The sequence below is a fragment of the Stomoxys calcitrans genome, chromosome 1 (assembly GCF_963082655.1).
Source record: "Stomoxys calcitrans chromosome 1, idStoCalc2.1, whole genome shotgun sequence".
NCBI classification, from domain to species: Eukaryota; Metazoa; Arthropoda; class Insecta; order Diptera; family Muscidae; genus Stomoxys; species Stomoxys calcitrans.
In genome coordinates, this window is record NC_081552.1 from 36,198,383 (window position 1) to 36,222,172 (window position 23,790).

General features: G+C 38.6%; 1 long non-coding RNA gene across 1 annotated transcript in view; it reads left to right on the forward strand.

The window, feature by feature from the left end:
* Positions 1-5,052: 5,052 nt before the first annotated feature.
* The window catches only part of LOC131994264 (uncharacterized), a 116,297-nt gene continuing 97,559 nt past the window's right edge, over positions 5,053-23,790 (forward strand). Inside the window, exon 1 of the long non-coding RNA XR_009396582.1 lies at positions 5,053-5,915. This is a non-coding gene — a long non-coding RNA (uncharacterized LOC131994264). The remainder of the gene's footprint in view (positions 5,916-23,790) is intronic.

Genomic DNA, 23,790 nt, shown 5'->3' on the forward strand with positions numbered 1-23,790 from the left:
TTATTCGAATTGGCTGACATTTTACACAGGTCTCCAACATATAATTTAATTGTGGTCCAAACCGGACCATATCTTCATATCGCTCTAATAGTAGAGCAAATCTTTTCTTATATCTTGTTTTGCCTAAGAAGAGATGTTGGGAAAAGAACTCGACAAATGCGATCCATGGTGGAGGGTATATAAGATTCGGCCTGGCCGAACTTAGCACGCTTTTACTTGTTTTATATGGAGTTTGACAGCATGAAAAGCTGAACAGAATACTCAGCTTAAGACAGCAAAACTTTCTTTTAAAAAGTGAAGAAAACTAGATCAATAATTTGTTTAAATATTGGACGATAAATCATCAGCCATTACTTCTAGTATTATTAAACTGAGTGTTATTTGTTTATGTGTTTGTGTGGAAAGCCGGCAAAATAAGACAACAATGAACAAGAGGAAGAGAGCGTGTTTGACAATTCAAATTCAATTCAAGGCAGTTGTAAATTAGGAAACATGACCATGTAACTCTAGTAAGTCACACACATAGGCTTCATTCATAATTGTTTTATTATTATTATTTTTTTGTTTGATTTCTTTGTATTACCAATATTGCTCTGGATTCATCAAAAACAAATGGTCATAAATCATCATCGCCATCAGTATCGGCGGCTAGTATAACCAAAAACAATTTTCGGCCTCTAATGTGTTTGAGAGTCTATGCTAAAACAGAATAATAAAACATCCCCCATTACAACCAGCCAGAAACACCACCTTTTAACCTCTTACCAGTTCATCATCATTTCACCCATACCCCACATGCCGCATTTCACAGCAGACAAAAACACCCCCTTGAGAGCTAGAGATGGTAGCAGGGATAACAACCACCACCAAGCAAAAACAAAACTTCTTAAACTCAATGCAGTGAGAGTGTCATACTCTCTGTTTGGCAAAACAAAAGTGTTACCAGAAGGGCCATAAATAAAACTAAATATATTTTATTCTCTTTTTTTTAATGGCTAAAGGTTTTCTACTTTTAAGTTATTTTTTATTTATGTATTTATTAAACTTATAGTAAATATAATCTTAATATATACAACAATTTTGCTATTAGCTACAGAGGCTATCAGCTAAGAGTTATTTTTTGGTTTTGTGAATTTATCTGGCAACTATCGTATAATTGTTTTGGGCTCTCTGGGCTTTGTTTATCGTTTTCTCTCTCCTCTCTTTTTAATTTGTGGAAATGCACTTAAACACATGTTGGTCCTACTACGTTTAATTCAAGTATTTCCGAGAGAGTTAATAACGGCGCTCACCACTTGATGACATCCGTGTAACTGTGTTGCCATATCCATTAGCTTAAGTTATGGGATATAGCGAAATGAAAGAAAAAGAATTTTCTAAAAAATATAAAGAAAAACAAGTTGGAATAGAAATGTAAGTAAGGCTAAATTTTTTTTTAATTGATTTCTAAGAAATATGATATAAAGATTTTTTTTAGTTAGAGCTAAACTTTACTTATCTCGTTCATCCTATGGTAACATCTCGTGATATCGAGTAGCATGTCTGCCTGGGTTTGAATCCAAGCGAGAAAAAATTTTGCAGGGGTGGTTATCCCATTCTAATATTGGCGACATTTGTGAGGCACTTTGCCATGTAAAAACTTCCCCCAAAGTGGTGTCGGATTGCGGCACGCCGTTCGGATTCGGCTAGAAAAAGGAGGCACCTTATGATATGTGAGAAGTTTACTCCTGTTGCTTAATGGAATGTTCATGGACATTTGTTCAATTGATTGAAGAAGTCCAGTGCTTCTTTTTCTCACTACTGGAATAAAACAAATGAGAAGTCACCTATACTGAAAGACCCAGAAATGCAAAGGAGAGGAACCAGCTGCATAATATAGCGAGCTAGAACAGTAGGATGGGGGTATAGTAATTTAGTCATTCCGTTTGTAACACCTCAAAATATTCGTCAAAGACCCCATACAGCATATATATATTCTTGATCGTCGCTACGATCTGATTCGAAATAGCCATGTCCGTCAGTCGGTCGAAATCATGATAGAGGTTGCAGCCTGAAATTTTGCACAGATACATAATATTGATGTAGGGATTGCAAATGGGCCATATCAGTTCAGATTTAGATACAGTTGCCATATAAACCGATCTCCCGATGTGATTTCTAGAGGCCCTGGAAGCCACAATTTTTATCCGGGCTGAAATTTTGCACGTACAAGTACGGCGCAAATCGGTCTATAACCTGATATAGCTCCCATATAAACCGATCTCCAGATTTGACTTCTTGAGCCCCTGGAAGCTGCAATTTTTATCCGATTTCGCTGAAATTTTGCATGTAGTATTTGGTTATGACTTTCGACAGCTGTGCCAAGTACGGTCCAACTCGGTCTATAACCTGATATAGCTCCTGTATAAACCGATATCCCGATTTGACTTCTTGAGCCCCTGGAAGCCGCAATATTTGTCCGATTTGGCTGAAATTTTGCACATAGTGTTCTGTTATGACTTCCAACAGCTGTGCCAAGTACGGTCGAAATCGATATATAACCTGATAAAGCTCCCATATAAAACGATCTCCCGATTTAAATTCTTGAGCCCCTGGAAGCCACAATTTTTGTCCGATTTGGCTGAAATTTCCCATGCGTTGTTCTATTACAACTTTCAACAACTGTGCCAAATAGGGTCCAAATCAGTCTATAACCTGATATAGCTCCTGTATATACCGATATCCCGAATTGACTTCTTAAGCCCCTGGAAGCCGCAATATTTGTCCGAAATCGGTTTATAACCTGACATAGCTCCCATATAAACCGATCTCCCGATTTGACTTCTTCAGCCCTCACAAGCCTCAATTTTGTCCGATTTGGTTGAAGTTTCCCATGCGTTGTTCTATTACTACTTTCAACAACTGTGCCAAATACGGTCCAAATCAGTCCATAACCTGATATAGCTGCCATATAAACCCATCTCTCGATTTTTGGCAGAATCCATGGTGTTGGGTTCGGCCCGGACGAACTTAACACGCTTTTACTTAATTTTTTTTTGGTAATAGCCGATGAGAGAGTGATTCCGCAGGTTTGGAGGAGGAAGGGAAGAAGGGAGGGAAGAGAGCTCTCCGGCAGATTTTAAGTGGAAACTCATAATGCCTAACTGGGATCTGAGAATCAATATGATCTCAGCCTCTTTGGAAAAGTCTGGTTCAATCAGTCAAAGAGTGCAGTAATCATCTCTATCTTGAACTGACAAGAGGTAGAAGCATTGTCCTCTTGCTTCTACCTCTTGTCAGTTCAAGATAGATATGATTACTGCACTCTTTGACTGATTGAACCAGACTTTTCCGAAGAGGCTGAGATCATATTGATTCTCAGATCCCAGTTAGGCATTATGAGTTTCCACTTAAAATCTTTAGTTAAACTAAACTAAACGAATTTTTTAAAAGAAAGTAAATGCATTTTTAACAAAACTTAGAATGAACTTTAATCAAATATACTTTTTTTACACTTTTTTTCTAAAGCAAGCTAAAAGTAACAGCTGATAACTGACAGAAGAAAGAATGCTGTCAGTTATCAGCTGTTACTTTTAGCTTGCTTTAGAAAAAAAGTGTAAAAAAAGTATATTTGATTAAAGTTCATTCTAAGTTTTGTTAAAAATGCATTTACTTTCTTTTAAAAAATCCGCAATTACTTTTTGGGCAACCCATAAAATAGAGAGATCGATTTATATGGGAGCTGTATTAGGCTTTAGACCGATTCAGACCATAGTAAACACGTACGTTTATGGTCATGATAGGATCCGTCGCACATAATTTTAGGCAAGTTGGATAATAATTACGACCTCTAGAGGCTCAAGAAGTCAAGATCCCAGATCGGTTTAAATGGCAGCTATATCAGGTTATGAACCAATTTGAACCATACTTGGCATAGTTGTTGGATATCATAACAAACTACTTGGTGCAAAAATTCATTCAAATCGGATACGAATTGCGCCCTCTAGAGACTCAAGAAGTCAAGATCCCAGATCGGTTAATATGACAGCTATATCAGATTTGAACCTTATTTGGCACAGTTGTTGAAAGTCATAATAAAATACGTCATGCAAAATTTCAGCCAAATCGAATAGGAATTGCGCACTCTAGAGGCTCAAGAAGACCCAAGATCGTTTTATATGGCAGCTATATCAAAACATGGACCGATATGGCCCATTTACAATCCCAACCGACCTACACTAATATAGAAGTATTTGTGCCAAATTTCAAGCGGCTAGCTTAACTCCTACGACAGTTAGTGTGCTTTCGACAGACAGACGGACGGACGGACATGCCTAGATCGTGACATAAAATGTCACGACGATGAAGAATATATATGCTTTATGGGGTCTCAGACGAATATTTCGAGTAGTTACAAACAGAATGACGAAATTAGTACACCCCCATCCTATGGTGGAGGGTATAATATTGGGTTGCCCAAAAAGTAATTGCGGATTTTTCATATAGTCGGCGTTGACAAATTTTTTCACAGCTTGTGATTTTGTAATTGCATTTTTTCTGCTGTCAGTTATCAGCTGTTACTTTTAGCTTGCTTTAGAATAAAAGTGTAAAAAAAGTATATTTGATTAAAGTTCATTCTAAGTTTTATTAAAAATGCATATAGTTTCTTTTAAAAAATCCGCAATTACTTTTTGGGCAACCCAATACAATAAATATCTCTCTATGATACCTTCTTTGGCTTCCCTTTAAGAGTCTCTGTTATCAACGATCTGGCCACTCCACTATTTGCTTTGTTTTGGTTTTTGCCGGCTTTTTGCCGTCAGTTGTGTCGGGCTTCTTTGTATGCTCAGTAGTGCAAGCAGCAGCAGCAGTGGAGGTAGCAGCAGCAGCTTTTATCATATGTTCTATCCGATATAAGGACAAAACGTCTAAACAAACAGTACTTTCATCACGTCGCTCTGGCTTTACTGAAGTCTGTTTGTTATCCCTATGAGACTTGGGCGTTCGTTCATGGTGGTCGCCGTCAGTAGCAGAGGCACGCGTTTAGTTTAGTTTACAATTGGATGTCGCGTGCGGTGGTTCATTGCAACGGAGAGAATTGTCCTAACTGAACGCGTGAAGCAGAAGAAGAAGAGGCAAATAGTAAAGTGAATGAATTCTTTTAGCCATAGAAAATCTCAAGTTCAGAGTTTTGTGTGCGGCCAACGTAAACGCAAAGTATCATCGTTTGAACGAATAAATGGCCTTGTGACAAATACGTGAGTGAAATACAATATTTATTTGAAATAAAAAATAACAAATATAAATTGTCCAAAATAAAAAAAAAAAATAATAATAAAGAATGAAAGGAATGAAAAAGTGAATAGCAACTAAGTAAAAGCGAATGTGAAAAGAGAAAGTGTGAAAAACAAGTGTTTCTCTGGCTTATAGTGCAAACAATAAAAAAAGATAAATAATAAACTAAGCCGACGCACAACTACATCTACATAAAACACACAGAAAGGTCGGTCTGAAGCATCCTTTGTGTTTATTATTATCCCTTTTGGCTGCAGTCTGGCCAAATGAAATGTTGAAAGAGTAAAATGATTCATATTACTTGCTCCTGCTCTTCCGCTTAGATGAAAGCAAAAAAGTGAAAGGTTATACAAATTTTTAGCCTTGGACCAGCAATTGAGAAAGTGTTTGTTTTCAAAAAAAAAAAAAAAAAGAAGAAGAAGCATCAACAAAACCAATACAATAATTTAAGTGTCCCAAACTTTAAGAAAGGCATATTTTGGCTATTTGGCCCCTTTGGGAGAAGAGGCAAGCAAACTCTGGCACAAGCACATATGTGCCGCAAGGATATTTAAATTACACACATGTACATTTACACACGCTCACACTCAGCTACTACACTCTCAACACAACATATTCGTATATTGCATATACGTGACCAGGTATGTCTAATTAGAGTTAAGAAGCCATTTTTACCCTTATTTATGCATTTTGTACGTTCGCCTCAAGCATTCTAATGTATGAATGAAGGCTAGAGTTTTCACCATAAATATTACAAATTAAAGCAAGCACCTCTGTGGATCATTCGAATGTACGTGAAGTACTTGTCTGTTGGAGTGTTTTAATTGTTCACAGCATGCGTTTTGTTTGGTACTGTGAACTACTTGGAGGAGCATATGTCAGAATGGAAATTCAATTTTTACGGCAATTAATTTTAAATGTCACTGTAGTCAGAGGCAGAGAAAGTGGAAGAGAGAGCAAGAGTTCAATTAAAGGCAATAATGTTTTAATATATTGGGTTGCCCAAAAAGTAATTGCGGATTTTTCATATAGTCGGCGTTGACAAATTTTTTCACAGCTTGTGACTCTGTAATTGTAATTTTAGCTTGCTTTAGAAAAAAAGTATATTTCATTAAAGTTCATTCTAAGTTTTATTAAAAATGCATTTACTTTCTTTTAAAAAATCCGCAATTACTTTTTGGGCAACCCAATATGTAAATGTTAGAACATTAAATGAATGAATTTCTATAAAATTTTCTTAAAAAACTAAATTCGAAAAAAATTTTCTCTTAAGGGAAAATTTTACAAAAATGTTCTCTAAAGATGAAATTTCTTCTAAAAACAAAATTTCGATAAACTTTTCACAAACTTTCGCTGAAGGACAATTTTCCATAAAATTTTCTCTCAGCCAAAATTTCAATGGACTATTTTTCACAGACATTACGACGACATTTTTTTAAAGTAAAAGTAAAAACTATAGGGGAATTTCATCTGAAAATTACATTATTGTTCGTTTTTTGTTTTCTTGATTTTCCTGCTTTGTCATAGCTCTTTGGCTATGTGTGTTCAAGATCATTTGTTTTTGGTTGGCAGTTATCGCCGGGAAACCAAACCAATGGTGGCTTTTTAAAAAAAAAACTCAACAAAAATGTTTTTTTCTTAAATAAAATTTTCAAAAAATATTCTCTAAAGACAAAATTTTTCCAAGAATTCTTCCAACTTATGTAAGTACATAGTAAACATTTTAACACATACGACCATGGACTCCAAATACAATGTAAAGGACGCAGTAGACTTTAAATCAAAACTCGGGAATTTGGAAATAGCGGAAAATGAAATATTAATTTCCATTGACGTAGTGTCATTATTCCCGAGTAATCCGGTCAATCTAGCAATCCAGATGATAAAAAAATGAAACAAGTAAAAGCGTGCTAAGTTCGGCCTGGCCGAATCTTATATACCCTCCACCATGGATCGCATTTGTCGAGTTCTTTTCCCGGCATCTCTTTTTTAGGCAAAACAGGATATAAGAAAAGATTCGCTCTGCTATTAGAGCGGTATCAAGATATGGTCCGGTTTGGACCACAATTAAATTATATGTTGGAGACCTGTGTAAAATGTCAGCTAATTCGAATAAGAATTGCACACTTTGGGGGCTCAAGAAGTAAAATAGAGAGAACGATTTATATGGGATCCGTGTCGGGCTATAGACCGATTCAGACCATAATAAACACGTATGTTGATGGTCATGAGAGAATCAGTCGCACAAAATTTCAGGCAAATCGGATAATGATTGCTCAAGAAGACCCAAGATCGGTTTATATGACAGCTATATCAGGTTATAGACCGATTTGAACCATACTTGACACAGTTGTTAGATATCATAACAAAACACGTCGTGCAAAATTTCATTTCAATCGGATAAGAATTGCGCACTCTAGAGGCTCAAGAAGTCAAGACCCAAGAGCGGTTTATATGGCAGCTATATCAGGTTATGGACCGATTTGAAACATACTTGGCACAGTTGTTGAATATCATAACAAAACATGTGGTGCAAAATATCATTCCAATCGGATAAGAGTTGCGAACTCTAGAGGCTCAAGAAGTCAAGACCCCAGATCGGTTTATATGGCAGCTATATCAGGTTATGAACCGATTGGAACCATACTTGGCACAGTTGTTGCATATCATAACAAAACATGTCGTGCAAAATTTCATTCCAATCGGATAAGAATTGCGTACTCTAGAGGCTCAAGAAGTCAAGGCCCCAGATCGGTTTATATGGCAGCTATATCAGGTTATGGACCGATTTGAACCATACTTGACACAGTTGTTGGATATCATAACAAAACACGTCGTGCCAAAATTCATTCAAATCGAATAAGAATTGCGCCCTCTAGAGGCTCAAGAAGTCAAGACCCAAGATCGGTTTATATGACAGCTATATCAGGTTATGAACCGATTTGAACCATTCTTGGCACAGTTGTTGGATATCGTAACAAAACATGTGGTGCAAAATTTCATTCCAATCGAATAAGAATTGCGCAGTCTAGAGGCTCAAGAAGTCAAGACCCACGATCGGTTTATATGGCAGCTATATCAAAACATGGACCGATATGGCCCTTTTACAATCCCATCTGACCTACACTAATAAGAAGTATTTGTGCAATATTTCAAATGGCAAGCTTAACTCCTTCGAAAGTTAGAGTGCTTTCAATAGACAGACACGACGATCAAGAATATATATACTTTATGGGGTCCCAGACGAATATTTCGAGTAATTACAAACAGAATGTCGAAATTAGTATACCCACCATCCTATGGTGAAGGGTATAAAAACATAGAAAAATATACTCGCATACCTTGTGATATTTTTAAGGGATTAGTATCTTTTTGCATCAAGGTACCAGATACAGATTAATATAAGGAAAGGATTTTTGAGCAAGTTAAGGATATGCCGATGGGTTCTCCAGCATCGCCCATCATTGCAGATATAATCATGGAGGATCTACTTGACAATGCATTTGACAGTGTAAACGAACCGAGTATTATAACTAAATATGTGGATGGCGTGAGTGGATGAATGAAGTTTGGAAATTTTACCAAAGAATTAAACATCAAACCGATGGCTATGGTACAGGCACATCCTCCTGCAGAGACAAAGAAGGTAATTGACACAGATAACATGCTGAGGATATGGAAAGAACATTTTACCCTACTGCTAGTGTCCGATGTTGGCGGCAAAGAGGAAACCGCAGAACCAATCCCTGATGATCGCGTAGAATGTTTGCCTCCTAGTCAGAATGAGGTCCAAGTAGCAGTGACCCGACTAAAGAACAACAAGACAGCAGGAGCCGACGGGTTACCCGCTGAACTATTTAAGACCGGAGGCGACACGCTGATAAGGCGTTTGCATTAGCTTTTTTGCGTAATCTGGCTAGAAGAACGCATACCCGATGATTAGAATCAGCATACTGTGTCCCGTACACAAGAAAGGAGACAAGACGGAATGTGCCAACTACAGAGGAATAAGTCTCCTCCCCATCGCATACAAAATACTCTCGAATGTACTGTGTGAAGATTAAAACCTAAAGTCAATGAGATAATTGGGCCCTATCAATGCGGTTTTAGACCTGGTAAATCCACCCTAGACCAGATATTCACACTGCGCCAAATCCTGGAGAAGACCCGAAGAGGGAAAAGTCAACACCTACCATTTCTTTATTGACAACAAACCCGCTTTCGATACTCCTTTACGTTCAAAGATATTTCAAGCCATGTCTGATGTTGGTATCCCCGCAAAATTAATAAGACTCTGCAGGATGACACTTGCTGATACGCGTTCCTCAGTAAGAATAGGAAAGAATCTCTCCGAACCATTTAATACCAAACGAGGTTTCAGACAAGGAGACATCCTATCGTGTGATCTCTTTAACATCCTGCTGGTGAAGATTACACGAGATGCAGATGTAAATAGATATGGCACACTGATCACAAGCGGACACATGCTACTCGCCTATGCCGACGACATCGATATCATAGGTCGGTCACCAGAAGTAGTAACTGCAGTCTTTGAGAGAATCGAAAGAGTCAGTGAAAATGGGTCTGGCTGTAAATCGAGATAAAACGAAATGGATGGTTTCCACTCCCAAAAAGCCTTGCACAACCGAGCAGATAAAGAACATGGAGAAAGTTGGGAATCACAACTTTGAGATAGTCAGTAACTTTATCTACCTCGGCACCGCCGTAACCGAAACGAATGACACCAGTTTTGAGATAAAGCGAAGAATAATACTGGCAAACAGATGCAACTTTGGACTAAGTAAGCAGTTTAGAAACAAGGCCACCTCTCGACAGACGAAGACTACACTTTACAAGACACTGATACTACCCGTGCTGTTATATGGTTCTGAAGCATGGGTACTTGTGACAGCAGATGAGGCAGTACTTGGAGTATTTAAGAGAAAGATTCGTCGTAAAATATATGGACCAGTTTGGTATGGACGACGATAGCATAGTTACTCGCATCAAAATACAACGGCTGCGTTGGCTAGGTCATATTGTCAGAATGGATGAAGAAGCTCCAGCAGAGAAGTCTTTTGAAGGCAAACACGATGGTGTACGCAAACCGGGAAGACCAAAAGCCCGATGGAAAGATCAAGTTGTGGGAGACACCTCGAAACTTGGTGTCAGATATTTTAGAATGAGCGCAGAAGATCGAGGCGCTTGGACCGCTATTCTACGTTCGGCTAGTGGAACAAATGTTCTGTCATAGCAAATTAAAGTAAGTAAATTTGCTACGAAAAATTTCATCAAAACAGTTTTAACCTTAAGCGACGAAAAATTTCACAGCCACAATGAGACAAAATTCAGGAACATCGACTAAGTCAGACCAAGAAGCTGTGAACAAATCACCGGAACAGCCCTTGCTGCCCACTGTTCCTTGACTGGCTGACTCAAGACAACCACTACAGACGCAGATTCACTCTCGAGATGCTGCATACCATCGACATCCCACCGGACAAGAGAATAATCCTCAAAAGAGATAAAGAGAGCTGTGCAAAAGTCTATGGCATATGGAAATGCAACAATAGTTGGCAGCAGACGCTGAATACAATAGCATCACGTTAAACGCAACTCCATATTTAAAAATGTAATATATTTGGGAGGGACGCCCCTCCCAAAACCCACCCGAACGGACATGTGCACTGATTCAGACAATATGAGTATCAAATGAAAGGTATTTAAGAGTAGACTACGAATTTTGGGGGAGGGACGCCCCATCCTAAAACCCACCCGAACGGACATGTGCACTGATTGAGTATCAAATGAAAGGTATTTAAGAGAAGAGTACGAATTTGGTATACAAATTTCACTCTTAAGTTTCGGGGCCCTCTTGGGGATCTCCAAAAAATCCCCAAGAGGACATTTTCACCGCTTTGGGCAATATGGGTATCAATTGAAAGTACGAACTTGGCATTAAAATGTTACCGTAAGTGTCGGGGGGCAATCTCCCACCCCCAAAACACCACCCAACAGGACATTTTAACCGCTTTGAGAAATATGGGTATCAAATAAAATGTATCTAAAAGTAGAATACAAATCTGAGACAAAACATTTTTTGGTGTCCGAGGGCCCTCCGTACCACCCAAAACCCCATAGCAGGACAAATTTACCGATTGGGAAAATATGGATATCCAATGAAAGCTATTTAAAGGTAGAGTCCAATGCTGATATAAACATTTATTCCTTGGTGTCTGAGGCGCCTCCCCACCCCCATAACCCCTCAACAGGATATGTTTACCGATTGAGTACACATCTGTTATATCCCCCAAAACGGGATAAAATGTCGAACGTCAACAAAATGGTTATCGAATGAAAGGTCTTTGGGACTTGCCTGCGAATCTGGTATGTACAATTAGGACAGAGTCTGGGACCATGCCCACCCACTAAATACCCTTCAATGGGACTTGTAGTTCGATCGAGATGATATGTCAATTAAAAGAAAGGTCAATGACAGTATATTTCGAATCCAATATGGGTATAAGGATTCAAGTATCAGGGTCACGTCCTACCATTCCGCAGGACAGTAAAGGGGGGATGAGGAGGGGGGGGGGGGTGGGTGGGTGACCCTCTCCTCCCAATAAATGCAACTCCTAACTGTCATGTAGGATGACCGAGAATATATTGTACTCAAATGAAAGGACGTGTCAGAGGGCAATCTCCCTCCCCCTATCCTACCCAAAAAATAGGAATTAAGAATAATATGAAATAGTATATGAAAGCCGATCAGGATAGAATAGGACAGAAATAAAAGGTCTTTGGTTGTATAATACGCTGTTTTATACCCTCCACCATAAGATGGGGGGTATACAAATTTCGTCATTCTGATTGTAACTACTCGAAATATTCGTCTGAGACCCCATAAAGTATATATATTCTTGATCGTCGTAAAATTTTATATCGATCTAGCCATGTCCGTCCGTCCGTCCGTCCGTCAGTCCGTCCGTCCGTCCGTCCGTCCGTCCGTCCGTCCGTCTGTCTGTCGAAAGCACGCTAACTTCCGAAGGAGTAAAGCTAGCCGCTTGAAATTTTACACAAATACTTCTTATTAGTGTAGGTCGGTTGGTATTGTAAATGGGCCAAATCGGTCCATGTTTTGATATAGCTGCCATATAAACCGATCTTGGGTATTGACTTCTTGAGCCTCTAGAGTGCGCAATTCTTATCCGATTGGGATGAAATTTTGCACGACGTTTTTTGTTATGATATCCAACAACTGTGAAAAGTATGGTTCAAATCGGTTTATAACCTGATATAGCTGTCATATAAACCGATCTTAGGTCTTGACTTCTTGAGCCTCTAGAGTGCGCAATTCTTATCCGATTGGGATGAAATTTTGCACGACGTGTTTTGTTATGATATCCAACAACTGTGAAAAGTATGGTTCAAATCGGTTTATAACCTCATATAGCTGTCATATAAACCGATCTTGGGTCTTGACTTCTTGAGCCTCTAGAGTGCGCAATTCTTATCCGATTGGAATGAAATTTTGCACGACGTGTTTTGTTATGATATCCAACAACTGTGCCAAGTATGGTTCAAATCGGTCCATAACCTGATATAGCTGCCATATAAACCGATCTTGGGTCTTGACTTCTTGAGCCTCTAGAGTGCGCAATTCTTATCCGATTGGAATGAAATTTTGCACGACATGTTTTGTTATGATATCCAACAACTGTGCCAAGTATGGTTCAAATCGGTCCATAACCTGATATAGCTGCCATATAAACCGATCTTGGGTCTTGACTTCTTGAGCCTCTAGAGTGCGCAATTCTTATCCGATTGGAATGAAATTTTGCACGACGTGTTTTGTTATGATATCCAACAACTGTGTCAAGTATGGTTCAAATCGGACCATAACCTTATAGAGCTGTCATATAAACCGATCTTGGGTCTTGACTTCTTGAGCCTCTAGAGTGCGCAATTCTTATCCGATTGGAATGAAATTTTGCACGACGTGTTTTGTTATGATATCCAACAACTGTGCCATGTATGGTTCAAATCGGTCCATAACCTGATATAGCTGCCATATAAACCGATCTGGGGTCTTGACTTCTTGAGCCTCTAGAGTGCGCAATTCTTATCCGATTGGAATGAAATTTTGCACGACGTGTTTTGTCATGATATCCAACAACTGTGCGAAGTATGGTTCAAATCGGTCTACAACCTTATAGAGCTGTCATATAAACCGATCTTGGGTCTTGACTTCTTGAGCCTCTAGAGTGCGCAATTCTTATCCGATTGGAATGAAATTTTGCACGACATGTTTTGTCATGATATCCAACAACTGTGCGAAGTATGGTTCAAATCGGTCCATAACCTTATAGAGCTGTCATATAAACCGATCTTGGGTCTTGACTTCTTGAGCCTCTAGAGTGCGCAATTCTTATCCGATTGGAATGAAATTTTGCACGACGTGTTTTGTTATGATATCCAACAACTGTGCCAAGTATGGTTCAAATCGGTCAATAACCTGATATAGCTGTCATATAAACCGATCTTGGGTCTTGACTTCTTGAGCCTCTGGAGAGCGCAATTCTTATCCGATTTGAATGAAATTTTGCACGACGTGTTTTGTTATGATATCCAATAACTGTGCCAAATATGGTTCAAATCGGTTCATAACCTGATATAGCTGCCATATAAACCGATCTGGCATCTTGACTTCTTAAGCCTGAAGAGGTCGCAATTATCATCCGATTTGCCTGAAATTTTGTACGACGGATTCTCTCATGACCATTAACATACGTGTTTATTATGGTCTGAATCGGTCTATAGCCCGATACGGATCCCATATAAATCGTTCTCTCTATTTTACTTCTTGAGCCCCCAAAGGGCGCAATTCTTATTCGAATTGGCTGACATTTTACACAGGTCTCCAACATATAAATATTTGTGGTCCAAACCGGATATCTTGATAGCGCTCTAATAGCAGAGCATATCTTTTCTTATATCCTTTTTTGCCTAAAAAGAGATGCCGGGAGAAGGACTCGGCAAATGCGATCCATGGTGGAGGGTATATAAGATTCGGCCCAGCCGAACTTAGCAAGCTTTTACTTGTTTACCCTCATATTGGGATTGGGACACAGGAGGACCTGCGGATCATTAAGAATGTAATATCCCAAGTGGTCGCTTTGAAATATGATTTTGAATGTAGATAACCAATACGAAAAAATTAATTAGTGTGAATCTGAACGAGCCCACCTAGCTGCGAATATCTTGATAACCTACTTCAAAATGCTTGACATTATGGGTCTCAAACAAAATCGTGCTCTAGTACGATGCTGATATTACTGCAGAGTCCGCCTCTAAACTCCCTTCAAACCGGCCATGATTGCCTACTATGGCGATAAATAATAGGTATATGATAGTAGCAAACGAATTTGATATCCAAGTTTGAGGCCAAATGTTTGGGGGTCGTGCCAACCCATAAACTTCCCCTAAACCAACGGCAGTTGGGGCTCAAATCAAAGAAATTTGAGAGTAGAGCAAGATGCTGATATTTTTTCAGGGCTAATTACGGGATAATGCTGGCAACATTTGTAAGATAATATGCCATGAAAAACTTCTTTCCAAAGAGGTGTCGCATTGCGCCACGGCGTTCGGACTCGGCTATAAAAAGGAGGCCCCTTATCAATTGAACTTGAATCCCTTTTCCATAGTGGAATGGTCATGGCCAAAATTTGTTGTTTGGCCGCCCCATCCAGCACAACCCTCAAACTGGACATATTTGTGGATTATGGCAAAAAGGGGCTCAAATCTTCCTCGGTTTCATGACCAAGTGTTTCAGGGACGCCTCACCTCATAAACTCCCCCTAAACCACACATATATACCGACTACAGCAATATGTAGCTCCAATGTGATTTTCGGGAGTGGTGTTTGAATTTGATATACACTTTTGGGGCAAAGAGTTTGGCTACACGTATCCACCACCAAATCCAAGAGACAACAACTTTATTGAGCGGGTGGAATATCTAAGGGGCCGCCCCGCCTCCGAAGCCACCAGCCAAATGGAATAGAAACTAATAATGACAATGTGGGACTGAAATGAAAGATATTTGAGACTAGAGCACGAATCTGATATAAGGGGATCCGCCTCACTGTCAAAACCACCCCCATACCGCACTTATTTACCGACCATAGCAATATACGGCTCCAATAAAAGGTATTTGGGAGGTAAGAGCACCAATATAATATTACCACATTGGCGCGACATATCTGAAAGGCCGTACCAGCACCCCTAAACAGGACTTATTTCCTGATGTGACCATATAGGGCTCAAATAAAATAAGAGAGCGAAAGAAGGCGCAGCGGAGCGGGCCCTGTCCAGCTACTTATATGTATTTGGTAGGTTTTGGGGGTGGGCTATATATTATACTTAAAGGCTGGAGATCTCATCATTCCTCTGGGTTATCCGTCTCTTCATCTTTTGTTAGCCTGACTACTGGTTGTGCGCTTGAAGCATTATTTTTGGTTACAGGTACCAAGGCACCCACAGCTGTAGAAGGGGCGGACAACATGGTACGGTCTAATGCCACCGCCGCAGCTGTTGGGTCTTTGCTGAGTTTATTGTCAGAAATAGTTTTTGAAATTTTTGCCCAATAGATAGACCTATTCCGAGATGAGGATTTTTCTTTCGAGGAGCGGAATAAAAACATGTACACTCCACCCAACTGCTACTAAAGTTATAGCTCCCATATTTATCAGATCCGATATTGCCTATGATGGCTACAGTGACCACAATTTTGATTCGATCCTTACAAAATTTTGCCAGACGTGTTTGATTTGAGGTCTTAATTTGTGCGCAAAATTTCATCCAAACTAGTCCAGTTATACATAAAGCTCTAGAGCTGGCAAACTATCGATAATCCCAACATTTGATGTTTACGATAATAGTAATCACTAAGATCGATAGTATCGATACTATCGATAATTTTCCATAAACTATATTTGAAACGAAATGAGAAGTACAAGTCAGGTGAACGATTTATGTAGAAGTAATACCAATGCGCAGACCGTTTAAAGTCAAGTGTAGTGGGTTGGAAATCAAAAAAGAAATCATTGAACAAAATTTTAGCCCAATTGGTTGAAAATTGCAATGTATCAGGATGCATTTAGTGTCGGATCGCTTATTATACTCTCAACCATTGGATGGGGGTATTCTTATATCGTCATTCTGTAACACCTCGAAATATGCATCTAAGACCCCATAAAGTATATATATTCTTGATCGTCATGTCATTTTTAGTCGATCTAGCCATATCCGTCCGTCCGTCCTTCCGTCTGTCTGTCGAAAGCACGCAAACTTTCGAAGGAGTAAAGCTAGGCGCTTGAAATTTCGCATTAATACTTCTTATTAGTGTAGGTCGGTTGGGATTGTAAATGCGCCAAATCGGTTCATGTTTTCATATAGCTGCCATGTAAACCGATTTTGGGAATTGGCTTCTTGAGCCTCTAGAAGGCCCAATTCTTATGCGATCTCCCAATTTGACACTCTGAGCCACTGGAGGGCGCAATTTTTACTTGATTTGCCTGAAATTTTGGAGTTGGTATTTTTCTATGACTTCTAACAGCCATGAAAAGTACGGTCCGTATCGTTCAATAACTTGACCCATATATATGTATATATTGAAAAAGTCATTCAAAGAACTTGACTAATGCGATCCATGGTGGAGGGATATAAGATTCGGGCCGGCCGAACTTAACACGCTTTTACTTGTTATACCCTACATCACTACTATGGTGCAGGGTACTATAACTTAGTGAATTTGTTTGTAACATCCAGATGGTAGAGAGATAGACCCATTGAAAAGTATACCGATCGACTCAGAATCACTTTTTGATTCGATATAGCTATGTCCGTCTGTCTGTCCCTGTTAATTTGTGTACAAACTACAGGACGCAGTTTTCATCCGATAAAATTTGGTATAGGCATGTTTTTCGGCGTACAGACGAAGCCTATTGAAATTGGAAAAAATCGGTTCAGTTTTAGATATAGCTCCCATATATATGTTTGTCCGATTTGTAGGAATAATGCAATAAAATTTTCATTTGTTAAGCAATTCGCTCGAAATTTTTCAGGAAGGATTTTCTTATGACTCTCGATGTTATTGGTGAATTGTATAGAAATCGGTTCAAATTTAGATATAGCTGCCATATATATGTATCGCCCGATTTTCACTTCAATGGTCACTGCAAGCGCATTTATTGACCAATCTTTCCAAAACTTTGCACAACGCTTTCCTTGACGACTTTAACAATATCTATCTATAAAGAAGTTTGAGCAAAATCGGTTCAGATTTAGATATAGCTGTCATATATATGTTAGTCCGATTTGGAATAATAATGGAATAAAATTAACCGATTTTCAAAGAAATTTCAAAGATGACATATATATGTATATATATATATATATGTATATATATATATATATATATATATATATATATATATATATATATATATATATATATATATATATATATATATATACACATATATATATATATATATATATATATATATATATATATATATATATATATATATATATATATATATATATACACATATATATATATATATATATATATATATATATATATATATATATATATATATATATATATATATATATATATATATATATATATATATATATATATATATATATATATATATACATATATATATATATATTTATATATATATATATATATATATATATATATATATATAGTTCCGTTGATATTTTGCCACATCCATAAAGCTCATATATGTGATCTTTCATCCGATATAAACTTTGTAGCTATAATTTTGTTACGATCTTTATAAAACTTAATATGATCAATAGTAGTAGGCCGGCTCGGCTCCTCCCGACTTTTGCCTTTTCTTACTTGTTATCACTCAAATTACTGTTAACAAGTAAGAAGGCGTTTAGTTCGGCCGGGTCGAATTTTGGATACCCACCACCTCGGGTATATATGAAAACCAACTTTCATCAAAATTCGGTGAATATTTCATACCTTATACTCATATACCTCATACCGATCTGAACTATATACGACATGGATGTCGAAAAGCCGAACATAAGTCACTGTGTCAAATTTCAGTGAAATCGGATTATAAATGCGCCTTTTATGGGGCCAAGACTTTAAATCGAGATATCGGTCTACATGGCAGCTATATCCAAATCTGGACCGATTTGGGCCAAGTTGCATAAACATGTCGAAGAGCCTGACACAAAGCACTGTCACAAATTTCGGCGAAATCGGACAATAAATGCCTTTTTTATGGGCCCTAAACCTTAAATCCAGAGATCAGTCTATATGGCAGTTATATTCAAATCTGGACCGATCTGGGCAAAATTGAAGAAGGATGTCGAAGAGCCTAACTAAACTCACTGTCTCAAATTTCAGCGACATCGGACAATAAATGCGTCTTTTATGGTCCCAAAACCTAAAACCTAGATATCGGTCTATATGGCAGCTATATCAAAATCTGGACCGATCTGTGCGATATTGCAGAAGTATGTCAAGGGGCTTAACTTAACTCACTGTTCCAAATTTCGGCGACATCGGACAATAAATGAGTCATTTATGGGCCCAAAACCATAAATCAAGAAATCGGTCCATATGGTAGCTATATCCAAATCTGAACCGATCCGGATCAAATTGAAGAAATATGTCAAAGGGCCTAAGACAACTCACTGTCCCAAATTTCAGCAAAATCGGATAATGAATGTGGCTTTTATGGGCCTTAGACCCTAAATCGGAGGATCGGTCTATATGGCAGCTATATCCAAATCTGGACCGATCTGAGCCTTTGCACAATTTACTGTCCCGAATTTCATACAAATCGGATAATAAATGTGGCTTTTATGGGCCTTAGACCCTAAATCGGAGGATCGGTCTATATGGCAGCTTATATCCAAATCTGGACCGATCTAAGCCAAATTGATGAAGGTTGTCGAAGGGTCCAACACAACTCACTTTCTTAAATTTCAACAAAATCGGATAATAAATGTGGCTTTTATGGGCCTTAGACCCTAAATCGGCGGATCGGTCTATATGGGGGCTATATCAAGATATAGTCCGATATAGCCCATCTTCGTACTTATCCTGCTTATGGACAAAACAAGAATCTGTGCAAAATTTCAGCTCAATATCTCAATTTTTAAAGACTGTAGCGTGATTTCAACAGACAGACGGACAGACGGACGGACATGTCTAGATCGTCTTAGATTTTTACGCTGATCAAGAATATATATATACTTTATAGGGTCGGAAATGGATATTTCGATGTGTTGCAAACGGAATGACAAAATGAATATACCGCCATCCTTCGGTGGTGGGTATAAAAACAATTTTTCTTTTGCCTTTTCATTTACGATTCTTTCCTCCAAAATTTCATTTTATTATTGTAAATCCTTTTTTCACCCATCATAATTCCAATGTCCAGCCACAACATCACCGTCATGAAAACAATATTATTCATTTTAATTGAAACCCTACAAGGACAACAATGAATTTAGGCTCCTCATTTTCAACTCAATAAAGCATTTTTGGTAATTTTGTTTTACGAGTTTCATGGCCCTCCCTCTCTTGCGCCTTGTTAAATCCCCCCCCCAAGTATTTAATTTGGGGAAATTCCTTTTGGACAAATCACATTGTTCATTTCACACATTTCTGGGGATTATCCTGCTAATCCGCTAGTTAACATTTATTATAACAATTCGCCCCACAGATGTAGGGCACCAAAGTGGCAAAAGGACTTTGTGTTGTTGTTTTTTTGGAGTAAAAATTACAAATTAAATTACCTTGGCATGGCGCTGCCTTTTTTCGACCGCCCCCTACAAATAAAAACGAAAACAACAAACAATGGGGAAAAACAATGCAAACATTTCTGGGGAAAAGTAAATCCGCTGGGAAAGAGAGTAGGAAATGTCAAACTTCCGCCTATAAACGACAGTGTAACTGACAGTGTAACTGCTACCACCTTATCAACGCACCGGAATCTCATTATGTTTTATAAACTAGACAGCTCTGGCATTATTTTCTCTTTGGCTCCCGTTATGTTTTTTGCTGTTGTTTTGCTGGTCACAAAATGTAAAAATAAGTATGAAAACAAAAAACAAGTAAGAAGGCGTTAAGTTCGGCCGGGCCGAACTTTGGATACCCACCACCTCGGGTATATATGTGAACCACATTTCGTCAAAATCCAGTGAAAAATGCATACCTTATGCCCCATAGCAGCTCTATACATATCATCCGATTTAGACCAAATGCTTATTAGTACAAGTCATTGTTCAACCGCGAGATCGGTCTATATGGCAGCTATATCCAAATCTGGACCGATCTGAGCCAAATTGAAGACAAATATCGAAGGGCCCAACACAAGTCATTGTCCCAAATTTCAGCAAAATCGGATAATAAATGTGGCTTTTATGGGCCTAAGACCATAAATCGGAGGATCGGTCTATATGGCAGCTATATCCAAATTTGAACCGATCTGGACCAAATTGACGAAGGATGTCGAAGGGCTCAACGCAACTCACTGTCCCAAATTTCAGCAAAATCGGTTAATAAATGTGGCTTTTATGGGCCTAAGACCATAAATCGGAGGATAGGTCTATATGGCAGCTATATCCAAATTTGGACCGATCTGAGCCAAATTGACGAAGGATGTCGAAGGGCTCAACGCAACTCACTGTCCCAAATTTCAGCAAAATCGGATAATAAGTGTGGCTTTTATGGGCCCAAGACCATAAATCGGAGGATCGGTCTATATGGCAGCTATATCCAAATTTGGAACCATCTGGGCCAAATTGACGAAGAATGTTGAAGGACCTAACACAACTCACTGTGCCAAATTTCAGCAAAATCGGATAATAAATGTGGCTTTTATGGGCCTAAGACCCTAAATCTGAGGATCGGTCTATATGGCAGCTATATTCAAATTTGAACCGATCTGGACCAAATTGACGAAGGATGTCGAAGGGCCTAACACAAGTCACTGTGCCAAATTTCATCCAAATCGGATATAAAATGTGGCTTTGATGGGCCTAAGACCCTAAATCGGAGGATCGGTCTATATGGCAGCTATATTCAAATTTGAACCGATCTGGGCCAAATTGACGAAGAATGTTGAAGGGCCTAACACAAGTCACTGTGCCAAATTTCATCCAAATCGGATATAAAATGTGGCTTTAATGGGCCTAAGACCCTACATCGGAGGATCGGTCTATATGGCAGCTATATCCAAATTTGGACCGATCTGAGCCAAATTGACGAAGGATGTCGAAGGGCCTAACACAACTCACTGTCTTAAATTTCAACAAAATCGGATAATAAATGTGGCTTTTATGGGCCTAAGACCCTAAATCTGAGGATCGGTCTATATGGCAGCTATATCCAAATTTGGACCGATCTGAGCCAAATTGACGAAGGATGTCGAAGGGCCTAACACAACTCACTGTCTTAAATTTCAACAAAATCGGATATAAAATGTGGCTTTTATGGGCCTAAGACCATAAATCGGAGGATCGGTCTATATGGCAGCTATATCCAAATTTGGACCGATCTGAGCCAAATTGACGAAGAATGTTGAAGGGCCTAACACAACTCACTGTCTAAAATTTCAACAAAATCGGATAATAAATGTGGCTTAGACCCTAAATCGGCGGATCGGTCTATATGGGGGCTATGTCAAGATATAGTCCGATATAGCCCATCTTCGAACTTAACCTGCTTATGGACAAAAAAAGAATCTGTGCAAAATTTCAGCTCAATATCTCAATTTTTAAAGACTGTAGCGTGATTTCAACAGACAGACGGACAGACGGACGGACATGTCTAGATCGTCTTAGATTTTTACGCTGATCAAGAATATATATACTTTATAGGGTCGGAAATGGATATTTCGATGTGTTGCAAACGGAATGACAAAATGAATATACCCCCATCCTTCGGTGGTGGGTATAAAAAACGAAATGATTTTCTGTTTGAATTTTCACACGCAAAGACACTAAGTTTCAGAGATAAAAAAAAGAGACAAACCAAACGACCAACAAAAGAAACGGAAACTTGGGGAAGTGGATTTCTTCACAACAACATCACACCCACACAGCTAGGGTGCCTGCTGCCAGGAGGCGACAAATGTCGATGAACTTTTTGTTGTGATGGCAGTGCCAGGAGCCAGGAGTTGTGGGCATCATGTACACCTTGAAAAATAAATGTGTTTAAGAAGGATAAGCAGAACTTGTGGGCTACTGTCTTCAAGTGTTTCTTTAAACGAGGCAGAATTTAAATGTTCTGCATTATTGCGATAGCCAGACAAAATGAATGTCAACCCATTGCAGGAGCTAACCTTAATTTGCAATCGTTTGTCCATCGTACTTGCCAAGTTTGCGTGTATAGTTTGCTCTTTACTTTTCTCTCTGTGCAACAAAGCAGCTTCTTGAGAAGCAGAGGGCAAGATGAGTAGGAGTTTGATAACACTGTACAAAGTGCTAGAAGAATATGTCAATTTAATGACAACGCAAGGAGTCCCATAAAACCCGAAGACATCACAACCCTTTTTAAGGCATTGCTTCTGCTCAAGATGCCTGCCTGAATGCCCAGCAAGGACAATAAAATACACAAGACCAGCACCAGCAGCCAAAGAGACAACGAAAGAACAAAGAAACAACAACAGCAAAAAAAAAGTGAAAAAAAAAACTTTTTCATTTTCCACAGTTCATGTTTATCAATCTCGTTATCAATCTCGACATTGACACAAAAGGACCATAACTGTCATTCGCCGTTGTCCCGCCTGTCCTTCTTTGGCTTTGCTTAACGTTTTGCATTCATCCTTAAAGGTTTGCAAGAGTTGGTAGATATTTTTTTTTTTTTTTTTGTAATCCTGTAGACATTTATGAACATTAAATATTTTCCAGGGATTTAATGAAGAAATGATGCCTAAAACTATTTACATTTTGACATATTGTCCTTAAGCTCTAAACTTTAGGTGGGGTCTTGTACGAGTTGTATTTGTGTATTGTTTTGTTTGCATTTGCGGCCTGTGATGGGCAATGTTCTCTACTGGATCTGTGAATGTGGTTATGCTTTGTTTGAGTTTTGGGATTACAGCCTAAAGATCAAACCGCACACACAACACTTGACATTTGGTTAAGGCTTGGTTGTGGGTGAGTTAGACAAAGAGTGTGTGTGCGAGAGGGAGGGAAAGGGTGTAAGCAGACAATGTCCGAAAGTGATGAGCCATTTAGTATTATCCAGAGATTAATTTGGAAGCCCTTTGTATACGAGGGAAGTGAGAAAAAGTTTAAGGAAAATAAACAAAACGAGTAAAAAGGGCTAAAAGTGGGGCGGAGTGACTTACTCATATACGGAGCGTCTTACATATATATATGGGAGCTATGGCTAAATATGGTCCGGTTTTATTGAAATGGTACAATGTGTAAAATTTTGTAAAGA